Below are 17,030 nucleotides of genomic sequence, written 5' to 3' on the forward strand. Positions count from 1 at the left end.
CTCCATGAAGCTTGAACATTCCGCTATGTAGGGTATCGTAAAACTGCCGCGCAGAATATTTTTAACTCCTTGGAGAATGGCTATATACACAGAAAATTTTTCAGAACTGCCAGCTATGGAAATTTCATGTTGGCACAGTAAGCACATTTTCAAAATCTGTCCTGTCCATTGCTCAGAGATTGTCTCAGGACATCTTTCACTTAATTGTTATACCCTTTGGCCTCACCCTCTTCCTTTCGTTCTCAGAAAACCAGCACTAGCGTTACCTTCTTTTCAACAGCGTGAACATTCGCTACCTTCTACCTATCTGTGCTATGTTTAGCTGTGTCTGTAGCACCAGTCCGGGGTTTAAATCCCCTAATTATCCACATTATGTACGGGTTAGTTTCTTCCTGGGCTTTGGAGCTGGAGCAATTTAATTCTCTTTGTCAGGGGACCTTGTCACAGAACAGGGAACAGTTTGCTCTAAGGCCTGTAGTAAACATGTAAGTCTACATCACTTACTGGAGGAACTAAGGCTAACCCTGTGGTCCCCCTAAGATATTTATATACCCTTAGTCATCTTAGATCAGATCCCATGTTCAAATATTGTCTTACTGCACTGCAGCCTACATACCCACTACTCTCCTGTCTGACCCCTTTCCATCCTCCGTACTCACAACTTGTTTTCATTCCTGCCTCATTTTTCTAGTACTCCTTTCTGCTAAAGAGGAGGGAAACAAAAAACAAACAAAAAATCACTTTCAACCAAATGCTTTTTTTTTTCCTTCTTTCAAAAGATTTAAAATCCATTTTTTCCATAAATCTTCCTCACTGCACCACAGGTCTCACCATCAGCATCACCTCAGTCTATCTTGCGGACTTTGAATTCAAAGAGATCACATGTTGCAAGGATAGGCACATGGCTCCAGTGCTTCCAGACCTTTATTTCTTTTTTTTCCTTTTATGAAGTGTTGAATTCATAGCTATCAATGGTATTTGACCTGAGGTGTTAAACAAAAACCCAGGTGGCCAAATTATTAGGGGTGGGGGGAAATAGATATGAACTGTAAGGTGAATTCTCATTGACTTCAAGGGTCCAGTATCTTGGAGTGTGATTGAGGATGCTGTTGGTTTGTATGTTTGTTTAGAACGGCTGAAATCAAGACACTGAATGATAAGAGGTATATTTCTTAAGAGACAGTAGAACAGTCAGCCCCATAAATGGAATGTTGTTTCTTTTGTTTTTGAGTCCCGTGCACAATACAGGAGGACTATGTCCTATCGCTATTTTTGTATTGAGCTCTGCTTACAATGAAAGCTTACACTGAAAACATTCCCATACCATTCCCTTGTTTTTCTGTAAACTTTATTTAAAATCATGTTGGACTTGCATTATTTCTGGGCCATCTATAGAATTCAAGGTCATAAGAGATTTGGGAAAGCTGTATCTATTGGCAAAGAGTTGACCTCCTAGTCAATTTTAAGAATATGACTTTTCCTTGACAAACAGAAGGTGGGGTCTTTTGAAATCCAAATAAAAGTATTAAGTACTAAACCTTTTTGGAAATATTATGTGAACTCTTCAAAGACTTTTAACATTGATATCATCTTATTTACCAGCTTCCAACTTTAAGTTTTGTAGCAATTTGGTTTTATAAAGTCTTCTTTTCTGTCATAACTGAGACTGTACAGTTTTTCCTGCATATAATTCAAAATTTTAAATGGGGATGATATTCAGGAGTTGAGACACAAAAATTACTTAGAGAAGTGAGTAAAAAAAATTACTCAATGTTTAAGAAATCAAGAATCAGTTTGGCTTTTCAACCGCAGCCAATCTATAGATACTATAGTTAGGAATACTTTACTATTCCTTAGGGCACACACCCAAATGACTGCTATTAACTTATGGATTGACAGTTACTCTCCTGAAAAAATGGGAATTCTTCACTGGAGTTTCCTAAACTCATCTTAGTCCTTTCATTGTTCTTTAGTCTGTCTCCTACCTGCCTGTCCTCCACGAAAGTCACCTTCTCAGTTGATAACATAGTCTCCCAGGAAATACTTACTGCTCACTTCTGTAACAAATTCTCCCAGGAGAGTGGGAAATTCTTATTCCTTTAAACACAGGCCTAGAAGACAGAGGTTTGACTTCTCACTTCTAATCCTCATTATATTCCATTTAACACCATGTTTACTTAGCAGTTCTGCCCCAAACATTCAGAATTTAGAGTTAAGTCAGCTGAAAACAAAGGATCAGCAGCAAACAGTGCTGCAAGCCACCTATTGTTCTGTACACTATATTCTTGGGAAAAAAAATACAGTCAAAGAGCTTTACACCAACCCATGCTCACTGAAATTAACAGTATTTCATTTCTTTGCATGTATACCACATTTAGGTACATGCCTTCAATCCCACCTTCAGTAGTTGTATCATTCTAGGTTTTTGTTTGTATGTGCGCTTTTTTTTTTAAAGAAAAAACATACATCCACCCATATGGCCTATAGTTTTACAGAACACCAAACTGAGTAGAAAAATCATACGAAGAACTAGACTCTGTCTTGGCAATTTTTAAAAAACAAGTTTCATAACATTCTGAGGAGCTTACTTCAATAACAATAAGTCTGATTTATGGCCACCCACTGAATAGCATGAATTTCTGTTAATTTAAGTTGTGCCCCTCTCAGATCTTCTATTAATCTGTGTAAAAAGTGCTTATTTTTAGATTGCAACTATCTAAATTGAATTTCACTATCCATCAAATAGAAATATTTTTCAATACCATAGTGTGCAAATTTCTGGCTATGGCACTTTTGGGGGCACTGTATTCTTGTTAGCGTTATTTGATTGAGATACCATGAGGTAGATATGTAATTGTGAAAGGCACTGTTTTGGAAGTTATATTTGTGTGCAAGACTCAAGAGACTGCCTAATTTTTTCCCCCTTTGGGTACAGTCACAGTATCAACTAAAAAAAACTAGACATTGGACTCTTATTAAAAGTTGCACAAGATAATCTTTCATAATACTTACTAGGATAATTTGCTTCACCATGCAAATTACTGACTCTCCTTTCCAAGTCCATCTTATACAAGATGTCAGACTAGACCTTCAGTACAATCCTTTCTGGCTCAAAAACATGTAACAAGCAGCAATTACCAAGTATAGAACTCTGGCTCCAGTGACTTTCAGATATCATTGCCAAGGTCTATAATGTACATTAGAAAAATAAACAAATATTTCCTTAACTTTTCCTTATGTTTAAAAGATCATAAATTGTATTATTACAACTATTTTATGTGACTTAACTTTGCTTAGTGAAATTGCACAGTCTCAAAAGCACTAGAAAGATTAGAAAGCTATTTTTCTTTTGATCCCCTTCATCATTTTTATATTTGCCAAACTGAGAAACAAATAAGAAATATGGCTATTCCTTTTAAGCAGTGATAGAATGATTCCAACAACTTAACTCATCTAGATGAAGTCTCCTAACTAAACTTTACAGATCCACTTGACTTCATAAAGCAGAGAAGAGGTCTGGAGATACTGAAATAATTGGGGGAAAGGATCTTATGCTGCGCCCTCTCAGGAACTGCTTTCTCTGTTCAAAGAGGCTAACAAAAGCTTGATACAACCCTGTAAACCCACACTTTGGGGCAAAAGTTGATTCTAAGAACAGAAGAAAAACTCCTTGCTGGCTTTAATAGCTCTGTAACTCCCTGAATTTGATAGAGAAGAGGAATCAAAGAGAAAAAGGGGGGTGTGTGCATGCACATGTGTACACAAATTAATCTAATGAATAAGACAACAAGTGTTCTTTGAATAAGTGCAGAAAAGAAATAGCTATAGAAGTTTGAGAGATACTTGCCACTGAATATTGTTTCCTTTCTGAATTGTTCATCCTTGGTTAACAAGATCAACAAATCCTACAGCTCAGTCTAAAGCTCTAGCTGGTTCTGTTTTACCATGTGCGAAGTTTGCCTTTATAAATGCTTTCTCTTAGCTCAAGTGTGTTCTCCTTCCTGACATTTCAGAGAAAACAATAGCACCCCTCTGGGCCAGGCTGCAGAGAGTTTGGATTTGATATTGTTTGTGAGATGCTGTTCTGTTTAATCACACAATGGGGTTTCTGTTTCTCCATCAGTCCTATTGTGTTAAGTCACACTGCTTTTTTAAAGCTATGTTTTAAGTTATAGCCTGTCAGGCACCCTAAGGCATCTAGACACTGGGTGTCCCATAAATTTAAAATTATTACTGCTCAGTATTGCCGTAAATGAGTTAGTCATCTTTTCTTATAAAGCAGCAAGGGAATGGACTGAAAATACAATGCAGCTGCATCTTATTTAAAAGTGCGTCTTTCAAGAGGTATAAGACATTAACATGCCCTTTCTGAAACTATACGAAAGTCTATCCAAACTATAATAATTCAGAACAGAACGGCTGAATGAAGGCCTGCCTGCACTTGAGAAGCAGCTGTAGCGGTACAACACGGCTGTGGCCAACCTACATGCTGACCATGCTACTTTGTTCTGTGTATATGGACAAAAACAGTGTTAACCTGCATAGTTTCACAGGCAAACGACTAACATGGTTTTGCCTGATCTGCATCTAAATGGGGTTATTCTTACAGCAGGAAGAGAGCTTAAGTGAGAAGTGGGAGAGAAGGAAGCACACTGGATGCAGGGCACTCAATATTCAGCTGCTGCTATGGTCATGTTCAACCAGTGGATTTTTTAGCCCTTTGCTCCTCATGGCTCATCATGTAAGCATAGGCACACATCTATACACACAGAGCCACTGAAGTACAACAGCAAGAGTCTGTCTCTTTTCTCATGCTTTGTTAGAAAGACACTATCTTTTTTCCATTTTGAGTTATTGGGTTTTGTCCTTTGTACAATAGAGTTCCTGGAACTGTGTTACTTCCATTTAGTTTAAAACTGCAGTAAAAGTTACCGGGTGTACATGGGACATTAATTCTGATAAAACACTATCAAATCAGAGTGGCAATAGTTTATTCTTATCTGAACTCATGTGTTTCATATCTTCACAGACTCACAGGCATTAGGCAAAATTCATTATTTCTAATGAAATTTTGAAGGCTGGAGACTGTTTCTGATAACTAACATTGAACCATGACGACAGTTATTGGAAAAAATAGAACAATCACACACACAGAATGGTGGGGAGCATAACATTAAATAGACATAGGTGAAACATTTGTCCATCGCAGAAATTTCCACTCTTAATAGCCTACCCTTGGTTGAATGCAATTAATCTTTAAGTAAAGCTCTCAAGTTGGGTTTTGCAAATGTTATTAGCAGATATTGTTATGACAGATTAGAGTCACATAATAACCCTGTGATGCAAGAGCCAGATGGTTGTTTGACCTGATAGATGTCATCAATGAAAGCTGTTAGCAAGAAGTGAGAATTAAAAAGGTTTCAATAAACTAATAAAAATAAGTCTGAAGTATTTTCTTCATAAAAATCTACTCCTTTGTAGAAAGTCTAGGAAGGAACACCTGCCAATTTCTGTATCATCCCACATGGCTACTGTCCCCCGTTTTCAATATTTGCCTTGGGGAACAAAGCAACAAAAATTCTAGGCATGATAAATAAGACATCTATCAATTTCTAATACAGTATGACTGTGGTGAGTGCTACAACAGCCAGTGTCAGCAGGAACTTGAGGTAGCTTGAACCAAATTCAGAGGCAAGGCATTCTCAGCAGACTCTAAGCATATGTTTTAGAATATAGCATTTACTAACAATTTTGTTCCCTCTCTTCTCCCCAGTCCCACTTCCCTCCCATAAAAAACAGGACAAAGACAAATAAAACATTGAATGAATGAAATTCATATTCAAGTGGAGAGAATAGTAGGGGACATGGATTCCCTCTGGTTGTTGCGACTGGCCTGAGTAACCTGCAAACTTTCACTCGTTCACTCAAACAGCTGTTACAGAGCAGATACCCACAGGCCCCGTCCAAGAGACGGACATTTGGACTGCATTAAGCTTCCAGGGGGTATGTGTGCAAAAATCCAGAATAAAACCTCTATGAAAAAGGCTGCACACTTGGTACTTCTGTGGTTTGTCAGAAAGGTCATTGTTTAAGATGGTTTCATTTAATGAAAATGCATCTCTATTCTTGTTATTGTTGTTTGGTTGTTTCTTTCATGCATGTTCCTCCTCCTCAGTATCATTGTTTGTCATCATATTTTAAAGTATCTTGCTGTTCCTCTAGTTGTCACGTAACTGGCTAGATGTTATATATTTAACTTTTCATTACACTTGTGGTAAATTTGGGCATGTTTCTGCCATAAGTTCTCTGAAATCATTATGTAGTTTTGGACTAGAGTAGGATAAAAGCAACCAAATTCATTGTGCAGAATAGTGCAAGAGCTGCATTACTTTTAGTAGAAGACTATTTGTTACATTTCTCAGTTCCTCCTTTTCCTCTTAATCTGATCCAAGTACCTCATTGAGCAGAGCTTTGTTCATACAGGAGGTCTGTTAAGACAGTGCCAAAGGTGAGCAGAATGATTCATAGCATGCAGAAAATATACCAAATATTGAACCTCTTTTCCACATTACAAACATCATGTCTGCTGAACTAGCAGAAATGGGCAGTCCAGACCATGAAAACAGTAATTAGGGGCTCCACAGAATAAACCCAAATTCCAATGGAGGTACAAGGCAGTCTTCAGAGAGACCCTAGATTAACCATTGCACAACCTGGAGATGTGAATAACTGCCAGAGGACTAGCTTTTTTGTATGTTTTTCTAACATTCTTTTCCGTCTCAAAAAAAAAAAAAAAAAAGGAGGGGGGGAGGCTTTTACAAGTTGCCATATAACGAAGACGACATACAAAGCAGCATACAAACAGTTTTAGATGATAGCCAGAAAGCATTAACAGATGAGTTAACAGCTAGCTAAATATTTATATTGCACATTTCACATTTATCACAACAGACCCTTTTTCCAGAAAAAAGTCTCTGTTATGGACTGAGAGAAACAGTATCTAATTTATTTCCCTTTGTATATTATATTCCTTTAAAGAGAGCAACTGAGCCAAGTGAGCCCCTCTGCAGGGAAAAGGACGTGGCACCTTCATTTGAGAGCTACTGCATACACTCATGGCAGGGGAGAAGCAAACAGCAAGGAGACAGGAGCACACAGTTCAGGCTCAGGAGATGGCCGAGAGCAGCAGGAGAAGCTAGAATGAAGCCCCAGTGGCAATGGAAAAAAAACCCTCACTAGGCACCAGAGTGAACTTGCAGTCTGCTTCAACCCCAAAAGTCGCAGAGTTGACTGAAACCAAGACTAGGAGCAAGGACAAAGTAAGCAGCAGGAGGGTTGTTTATAAACTGGTCCCCATGTCTCATCTGTCTTGTCTCTCATTTGTCTCTATTAAGAGGCTTGTCTGATGTAGGCTGTTTAAAGAGAACCTGAGGTTTGAGTTTAAAAGCTCTTTGGGGGAAGAGGTCTGGACAGACCTACCTCAAAGCTCTGGTCAGCCCAGAGTAAGCTTTTGTTTTGTTTTAGAGGTGTTTTGATGTTTCACTTAATCATGATGACAAAATATCCAGCTGCTATGTGCAGCATGTTAGTAGTGCCTTCATCAACCATTACCTCTTAAGGAAGGGTGCTTCAAACATCACATGCTATGCACAAGGACATTGTCTGAGCTCAGAGACAGTGATGATCACAGAAGCAATTCCTTCACACTTGGGTGTAAAGTCAGCATGAGGCTCTTGTGAAGAGTATTTCATAACCTTCCTGTCTTTCCCCATATCTTCCATCTTTCATCCCAACTGGGAACTGCTGATCAGCATCTCCATGCACAACCTCATGCAATGCATGCTATGCATGCTAGACTGAGTTATTTTATGATTTCCTGTAATGCCACATGAGGAAGGGTAGAGAAAAGTGATCAAACATCTCCAAAACAGGATGGAAAAAGAAGCTTTCATTATCAATACAGACAAGGAACCCAGGACTAAACAGGATCCAGAAACAGTAATAACTTGCTTTAACCTGCTGTTCAAATACTTCAGAGCCAAAGTAGCAAACACTGCATTCTCTCCATGTCATTCATGGTCTGCTCCATCCTCTCTGAAGAAGGTGTGAGCCAAGTTACCCAGCACTCAGCAGTCACCAGTTACAGAGGAAACAGACCCACTGTACTGTATGTCCATACACTATGATGCATCATCTGCCCACAAACTGTGTTGCACCAGTCATTGTCACTTTGCTGTCCCCCCCGGCAGCTGGCTACACAGTCTGAACAAGGGAGGGTGAAAGAACACAAGGAAGCCATTAAGGGTTAGGAGCAGTTGCCCAACATTACTCAAAAAAAAGGGATCTGAGGAAACATAGTGGAACCATGCATGAGCAACTTTCCTTCCTGTCAACATCTGCAGGCAGTCTGCAGCCACTCCTGCTTTCAAGGCAGACTATACCAGTCCTCCAGGACAGCAGAGTATATGCATTAACTTACAGCACTTTCGCATTAGTTTAAGCATGCCAACCACTTTAAAAGTCTATGAAAGGATGGCTACTAAGATGGAATATACAGTAGTACTCAGAAAAACCAAGAACAGCAATGCCTTACTATCTAATGATCAAGGGGAACAGTTGTCTCCAGCCTCTAATTATAGTGCTATGCAAAGCAACTTGAAGTAAATGTATTTGTGGTTATTTTCCATTCAGCTTCCCAGATGTTTGTGATGGGCAATTGAGGAGAATAAACACAATAATAATGGGGCCAGATTACAGCTGGTATATGCATGGGTGTGCAGGAGGAAAAATAGCAAGAGTGCCCACAGCCTGTGTGCAGGCCCTGCCTACGCTCAGCAGGGTCTTCATCCTTGTGTCCTGAAAGAATTAATTAATTCCCCAGGATAAAGAGGATGAGTAAGTTCTGATTCCACCAAAGAGCAAATTAAGTACCATGCTTAACTGTCTAAAAGGAAATGCCCTTCCACCAACATCTGCCTTCCCCAGTGATAAGTTAGCTGGCTTTGAGATGTAATATCCCTTTTTAATAGGCATATTATTTTGTGTCTATAAACAGTGACTATTCAAGTAATAGCATTCCCACCTGTTCTTTCTCAGCATTTTTTCCTCATAGTAGATAGAATCAGTAATGAAAGTCTTCAGAGGGGAGTATGTCTTTTTGAAGTAAATGATAAACGTTTATCTAGTAGTACATCAAAAGCTGCCTTAACTCTACACATTTCAGCAGGCAGAAATCAAGTTGTAGATCAGTAGACTTTCAAGGTACACAGTGGCTGCAAGATCAGAAGGCCAACTATATGTTTATTATTCAGTCATGCCTGTTAGATAGATAAGTCCCTTTTTTTGTTAAACAGGGAGACCTACCATTAAAGAGCAGGTTGTGCTGGAAAGTAATAACTAGCTGCATTCAAGAACTATTAGTGTTATCAGTTCACTTTAAAGAAGAATGTTTTTAAACATAAGTTAAAAGAAATTGCTTAAAAGAAAAGAAAAATGGAGTATGTCTTACACACCCTGAGGTCAGCAGTGGTTGACCATGCAAGCTGAGGATTGTGATTGCTATATCCAATTATGTGGACTTCAGAGAAGTGATAAAAATAGTCTTCCAAAAGTAGAATTTAGAACCATTGAACACCTGAAATGAAGCAAGAACTTGCATCTCCAACAAGATTAATCCCACAAGTTTGTAAACCAGTCTAGACACTTGAAGACTAAACCATCTCTGAATTGTACCAGTTGCTATCATAGCCTTTCACAGCTTCACTTAAACTCTAAGCAGACTGCAAAATCCATACAGTACTTAAAAATAACAAATGAAAGGCTCTCCTCAATGACATGGAACTACTGTGGAAAAAAAGTTTAAGAAAGTGATGTGAAAACCCAGCTCCTCCTGAACATACAAGTTTAAATTACACAGACAGAAACAGCTGCTGCAGCTCAGCAAGAAAATGCAACATATGCAAAACAGAAGTTGCAGGGGCAAGAGGGTGGGAAAGCAAAGCAGAAATGCGTGCTGTAAACACTAACATTTACAGAAACTGCAAGAAAGTTAAATCTAAAAATAAGTACTGATGAAACATTTTTGTCTCAACCTTTGTTCTGTATCCCTCAGTTTCGCCTGAAACACCATGCGATCCAAGGTTTAAGAGCAGCACAGGTATCAAAATAGATATGAATCAGGAACTAAGTTAAATCAGTAAGCGCTAGACTTCAGATCTTTTTCTAATCCATGTTCTGTGATCTCTTATCCCATCCAGAAAGCCCCTACTTATTTTTAAAGAACAAGCACAATAAATTCTTTTATTGTTTCCACTTCTAGAAGCAAAGCAAGCTAATGTAATCTTTCCCATTTGTGATTTAACACAGAAACAGTCCTATTCCAGCAGCTCCAGAGTCACTATCTTGTGATCAGATTCACATAGTCAGGTCCTTCCCTGAAGGGCTCGTTAAACTGAGAAAAAGAAATTTTGACATAATTCACATAAGAATTCAAGTTCTTTGGGAAAGTACATAAAAGTTTGGTAGTTAATAATCCTGTCAACATTTATTTAAACTAAGCTGTTTGAGCAGAAATTTACAGTTATTTCAGTTGCCTGTTGCCACAAATACAGATTTCACTTGAAGTGAAATAACTAGGCACATGCCTAGTAACTTCTAACAGGTGTTGTACTAGATATTACTAAAATCTAGTAAGAGTCTCATATGCAGCATAAGAAACAAATAGTGTTTAACCTCTCCTGTCAAAACCACCCTGTGAAATTCTGCATCTGCCATCTCTTGCTTGGCATCCAGAGTACCTAGTGCAGGTTCTTCAAAAATGTTCAGTGACGGCTGGACTCTCCTATCGACAGAATTATTAGGTGCAAGTTTGACAAGAAATGATGCTTTCTGGAAAAGTCTCCCCTAGAACTAGTCTGCCCATACCAAACCATTTGCCATAGTAGAAAGATGTGTTAGCATCTGCTGAATCTAGGATATGGCCTTTTTAGCGTTGCCTGCACTGAAGCCATTTACACAGATATGAGTTGATGAAGTCAAGAATGAAATCCATTGACTTCAAGGGGTGACAATTTCACTTTAGCTCCTCCGAAGCAAGAAATTGTTTCCCAGTAATGCTTACATGCTGTAATAACATTAGGAAAAACGCTCATGCCTCTGACACAGCAAAAGCTGAGACAGATTTTTTTTTTTTTTTAAGGAGAATTTACTTTATACTTTTATATCGGATTTCAAGCACTAAGCATATATCTAGCATTTTTGGTCACCATGATTGTATTAAACAAAATAAACAATCAGAATGAGTAGTTGCACACAAATCATAAACACATTTAGCTCAGTTCCTATTAAGATCAGTAGGAATTAAGCCTCTGAATACCTGTAGCTCTAAGCAGCCTACAGCATATCCTTACTACCATGTCAGAATAACCTGACCTATTTGAGCCCAGTATCAAGCTACAGGCAAAGCAGAGGTGTACAAAACAGGCAGTGAGAATCAGCATAGTAAAGCCCACCTAGTTGTGCATGCATAGCAATCCAGCATTATTACCCCCCCCCCAAAAAGAGCAAAATGGATTATTTCCTCCATACTAGCCCTTTAGCAGTTTTGCCATTACATTAGCAAGGTGGTTATGACAAAGTACTTATTCATTGCTCACACAAAAAGCAGAGCAAAAGCACCAGAAAAAAGTTGTGTTAAAAAAAAAAAGTGTATCATTGCCTGTATGAGACCTTCTAAGTATGAAGTTAACTAGCCCAGGAAATCTGATGCAGGTAAGAATTATAAGTGCTTTTCAGACAAAAGGAAGGAAGAATAAGGAAATGTCTTTTTAACAGTAACTTAGAAGTTACTCTCAAACAACTGGCTGAAATTCCAGTATCACAATCAGAAACATTCTCCCTAACAGAGCTAAAAACCAAAAACAAACCCCTGCAGATCTAAAAACACCCCTTTTACTTGAACAGCAAAAACAAACCAAACAAAAAACAAAGACAAAAAAACCACTCACCTACCCATAACAACTCACTCTTATCTTTCTTCCTTCTGAGACGGGACAGGCATCTTTTATAGTTCATGTTAAAAGGCTTGTTAAAGGAAGCAGGGTCACTTGGCCCCAGTGGTGGGGCTGGTAATGAAGCCCAGCTGCATCCTCCCAGGCTCGGCGGAGCTGAGGGGAGCCACAGCTCTCAAGAGCAGGCTGACACTTCCCTGTGCAACTGGCTTCCCCTTTGTGCAGGCACTCAAAGCAGTGCAAGTTAGGTTAAAGCACTTGGAAAAAGTCATCATCTTTCGTGTGGTTTTATTTTGTACCCATCTCACCATAAAAAGTCAATGCAAGAGGGAAGGTCAACAAAGAAGGATTTTTTTACATGTCCTCAGGTTTCCACAGCCTCAATAGGTGGCTGTGGTGGCATGCCATAGCCCCACGCTTTTCCAGATTATTGCTACTTGACTCCCACTGGAGGAAGTGAAATTGCTCTGAGTTTGTTTATTGTGCAGAACTGTGCATCTTATTCTGATGCATCTTCTAAGCAGATGTGTTTGAGTGAAAACCAGAGGCAAGAAGTAATAGGCAAGAAAATAAAAGGTGTATAATAGGCCAGAAGAAACATTCACATTCCTCTTGCCCTCTTCTATCATCACTGGAATGCCAGGAGATCTTTTAAGTAATAGCAAGCACTATGAAATGGAGCAGGACATAAAAGAAAATGTTAATACCTCAGGACTACTCTTGTCCTTCTTAAGTTTCCGCACTAAGGCAAGAGCCTCTTGTATAGTTTGGCATCCAAAAATCTTATCAAATATGTTCTTTGCATGGTTCAAGACTTTAATCTGTTCATTGGACCTGTAGGAATGCTTGCACAGTAAAACTGGAAGACGGTAAGAGAGTGGGAATATACAATTCACTAAATAAATAGCACACTTAATTCCACTGTAGGCAAATATTTTGTGGTTATAAAGAATACAGTTTACTACTTGGGGGAAAAAAAAAGCCAAACAACCTGCCTCTCCCTAAGAGTCAAATATATTCTTGGCCAGAGGAACAGTTTAAATTAACCCACGCAAATTATTTGTCAAATGCTGTCAATTCACATGGTCCTTATACTTTCTTGAGGGCCTCATATTTTAAAGTACAAATCCTGAAATGAGACTGGCTTAGAGAAAACCCTACCCCTACGCAGATGTCCAACCACAGCAGGCCCCTATGTGGACATAGAGCCTCACATTACGAGATAGGGACTCAACTGATTAATTGCACCAGGTAGCTATAAATCAAGTTGATGCACAAACCAAGGAAGACTGCTAGACATACTGTTTCGAGAATAAGCCCCTGGACCAAAAACCAGTATACAGTGCTGTCAGCGAAGTACCTCTCCCCAGTATATTTTCTTTGTTTGCTAATTTCATTCGTTATGCCAAGAGCGAGTGTGCTAGACTTCTGTGGGAAATGGGCTTGCACTTCTGAAGCAGACAAAAGCACTGTGAGCAGACACAACACTTCTGAAACATGAATTATGTTACTGGTGCTGGACAAGTGGGAAGGTATAGTATGCATTCATCTCTAAATTTGGGTTTGGGTTCTCTTATCTGAGACATAAAATGAAGGTCTCCTTGAAGTAATTCTTTAATTTGAAGTGCTCATTGAAAGTGGCCTTAAAAGCTGGGAAGAGTCCTGACCAGATTAGCATAACTACATAACAATTTGAATTTGGAACTAAACATTGCACTCACAAGTACAAGCCCTGTTGTTGTTATTAGTAGCAGTACATTTTTTACAAGATAAGATAAAAATGAGTACCACTTGTGGAAAACATAAAAGCTGGCTTTTCTAACATAGCCAAACAGAGGTAGGTGATAGTTGAAAACTGGCTTTTTGTATGTCAAAGACCAAGAGCTTACTAATACGTTAATAACGTTTAACAACTGCTAGCCCTTTAACCTACAGTAAAAGCTTTTCATAGTGTATACCAGCCTTCAGGCTAAAGGTCCCTACTCAGTACAAGCAAATGTAAATGATTTGCTTTATTGAAATGTGTCTTTACTTCTTAAATGGAGAGTGCTCTGAAGTTACATTAATTTGAATTCAAACATGTAGTACTGAGATCCCAAATTACTGGCTGTGCTATGCAGAGCTGAGAGAATCTGTGTGGTCAGTTGGTGTAAAGATGTGTTTGTTGCCACAAAACTTGAGCTGCTCTGTGCTCTCTTCTATCACAAAGGTTTATGGATAGGTTTCCAAGCAGAGAGGGACAGAAAGAAGAGTCCAGTGTTCCTGGTACACAGTTGCTCATCGCTGTGTATATACTGAATTAAATAATATGAATTTTTATATCCCATTTAGCTGAATACATTAAAATATGATGACTGCAAAGCTAAATACTCAAAGGACTTCGAGCATCCACAACTATTGTGGGTTTTTTTGCCAAGTGCTAAGGTAAGAACACATTTGCTGTTCTGAATCAGGATTTTTTTCCCCCCGGTATGCTCTGTGTCTTAAAATTGCTGCTCAGAACCCAAACAAATATGGCTCTGCTTATGCTTTTACAACTGGAGGTCTTGAAATGAAAATATACGTCTGTGTATATCAGTACAAATGCTGAACTCCATTTAACTTTCTATTTGCAAGCTCATGTTTCTATTACCTTGCAAACCCTGTGCTTAAAAAAAAATCCACAGAAGTTTTTATTTGATATATTTTTGTATAGCTATTTAATATACCTTCTTTTTTCATTGTATCACAGATCTCCATCCATGTTATCCTTTAATAAGTTATTGATATCTGTGCTGATGTGAAACTAGGGATACAGATGTGACAGTGGGTTAATAACAGGATCCAAATTGATGACTGCCTCGGGTCCAATGTAGGGCAGCAGCTCAAAGTTACTGTCATTCTGTGGCCCATGTGAAATGAGTCTGTAGGTTCAGTGGACAAAAGGCTGTAAGCCAGTGACGTGGTAAGCCAGAGACTGGGGCAACATAAAATCTGAACTGCATTCACATCCAGACTGAGTGGCAATGATGGGGCACAGTAAGAGGAAAGCTCTTCAGTCACCCACGGTAGTACTCCTTATGTAGGCATCGTGCTTTACAAAAGCTCAGTCTAGAGCTTTTCTGATAGATACCTACTTTACTTTAAAATCCAATTCAGTCACCTCCCACTTAAGTAAGGGTAACTGTTATATTTTCCTTACAAACATTGGTCTCCTTATTTTTACTTCATCCTTCGAAATAAATCTGCCTCTCAGACCCACTTGACTCCATTAAGACCTAATTAATAAAAGGATGACTAACAGATGTAATACTAGTATGGTCACAGTTTTATCCAGAAGAAAAAATAAAGCTAGTTTACTTGGGAAAAAAAGCACCACATTTCGTGACATTTTTCTTTGAAAATGTAGTGCTCAGGTAGAGTAGAGATGCACGCATTTTGAGGAATTCTTTCATTTTGTGACCTACTGCAAAAATAAGTAGCTGACAGGAAGAAAAGCCAAGTGAATGCAAGCCCAAACAGAGAAAGCTGACTAAAGGGAACCCATTGAGCTGGAATGGTCATAAAAACATATGTTCTCAAGTAAACACTGGAATTATGCCACTAGAAGTGGCATGATTCCCAACAGAAATGGCACCAATGAACAGAGAAATGCTCAAAAAATTGAAGTCTTGATTTCTAACTGAAGGAGTCAGTGGATTTTTGGACAGTGAAATGTAGGGAAAGTATCTCCCTGGCAAACAGTGATTTAACACTAGTATCATAGTCCTGTTCTTATGGGATTCCCAGCTGTAATGATCTGCTGCTTACCTACATCCTGTCATGGTAACCCAGCAAGCACTGTTTTAGTGAAGCCATTAGCTTTAAGAAATTACGAAGATGTTTTCAAATGAGGAGAGGTGATCATCTACAGAGAAATATTCAATAATTAGATTTATTACATAATCACATGAAACACAGCAAGCATTTTCTGTTAAGTCTTCATAGAGTATTTGTGTCTTTCTTAGAGAGAATCATAACAACAAACTCTACATACAAAAGTAAGCGGGAGCTTGTGCAGCCACAAAACCCTGTTGATGATCCCCCCAGTCTACACTGTGCTGAGGGGCAGCAGAACGGAAATCCTGAAGAGCTCAGCCGTGGGAGATCACCTCCACAGGGATGGAGAGTTCTTGTCTCTCCTATGAGCAGCCTAAGAGGAATCCGCTTTCCACCTTATGTGAGTTTTGGTCCCCTTCCCTCATTCCCCAGTTTCTCCACATGTGTTGTCAGAGCCCAAGGGGGCTGTAAGTGCCACAGTCACAGCAGTGAGAGTCCAAACACATTTTGTGGAAAGGCATCTAAGGAAGAGACAGCAACTGCATTCAAATAAGCCCTGACATCTACTGCCTAAAAGTGCTGCACCCAGCAGTTTGGACTAATACATATGATGAGACCATGAAAAGTAAGTCTCGGTGATCTGTTTTGAGGCTCTGAACCATACTATAATATTGGGACTGATGATGTATGTATCCTCCTCTTAGCCATTTCAAATGGTGCTGTTCTAGTTGCTTCTCAGAAGTGTGTTTTCTATTAAGCAGTTCTATACAAGTTTTTGAGTCAATGAAGGTGACACTTAAAAAAACAAATAAGAAAATTCAGGAAGATGAGATGCAGACATTTAATGTTTTCAAGAAATCTACACAATGGAAATGCAATTTGAATGAAAGTACGCTTTTTTTTTAAGCGCTACCATTCTTGTCAATAGAAAAAAAAATCCTCTCAGCTTATTATTATAGTGGTAGAAACTAACGGAATCCAGAATGCAAATGATTTCAATGATAATCTACCAAAAAATAACAACTAGTCCGCTGCTGTGTTACGTGTTTGAATGGCAGGGTCTGCGCAAACCAGGCTGAGAGCTCCTGAGCAGCGCCAAGTGCTGGCAGCACTCGCAACCACAATGAAACAGGCTCTATCCTCACCCAGGACAACTACAGGTCTTTTGCGCTGTCCTATTCCTTTAGCATTTGTATCACAGCAGTCCCAATGTATGCCTGAAAT

This window comes from Apteryx mantelli, chromosome 5 (genome assembly GCF_036417845.1).
Source record: "Apteryx mantelli isolate bAptMan1 chromosome 5, bAptMan1.hap1, whole genome shotgun sequence".
Lineage (NCBI taxonomy): Eukaryota > Metazoa > Chordata > Aves > Apterygiformes > Apterygidae > Apteryx > Apteryx mantelli.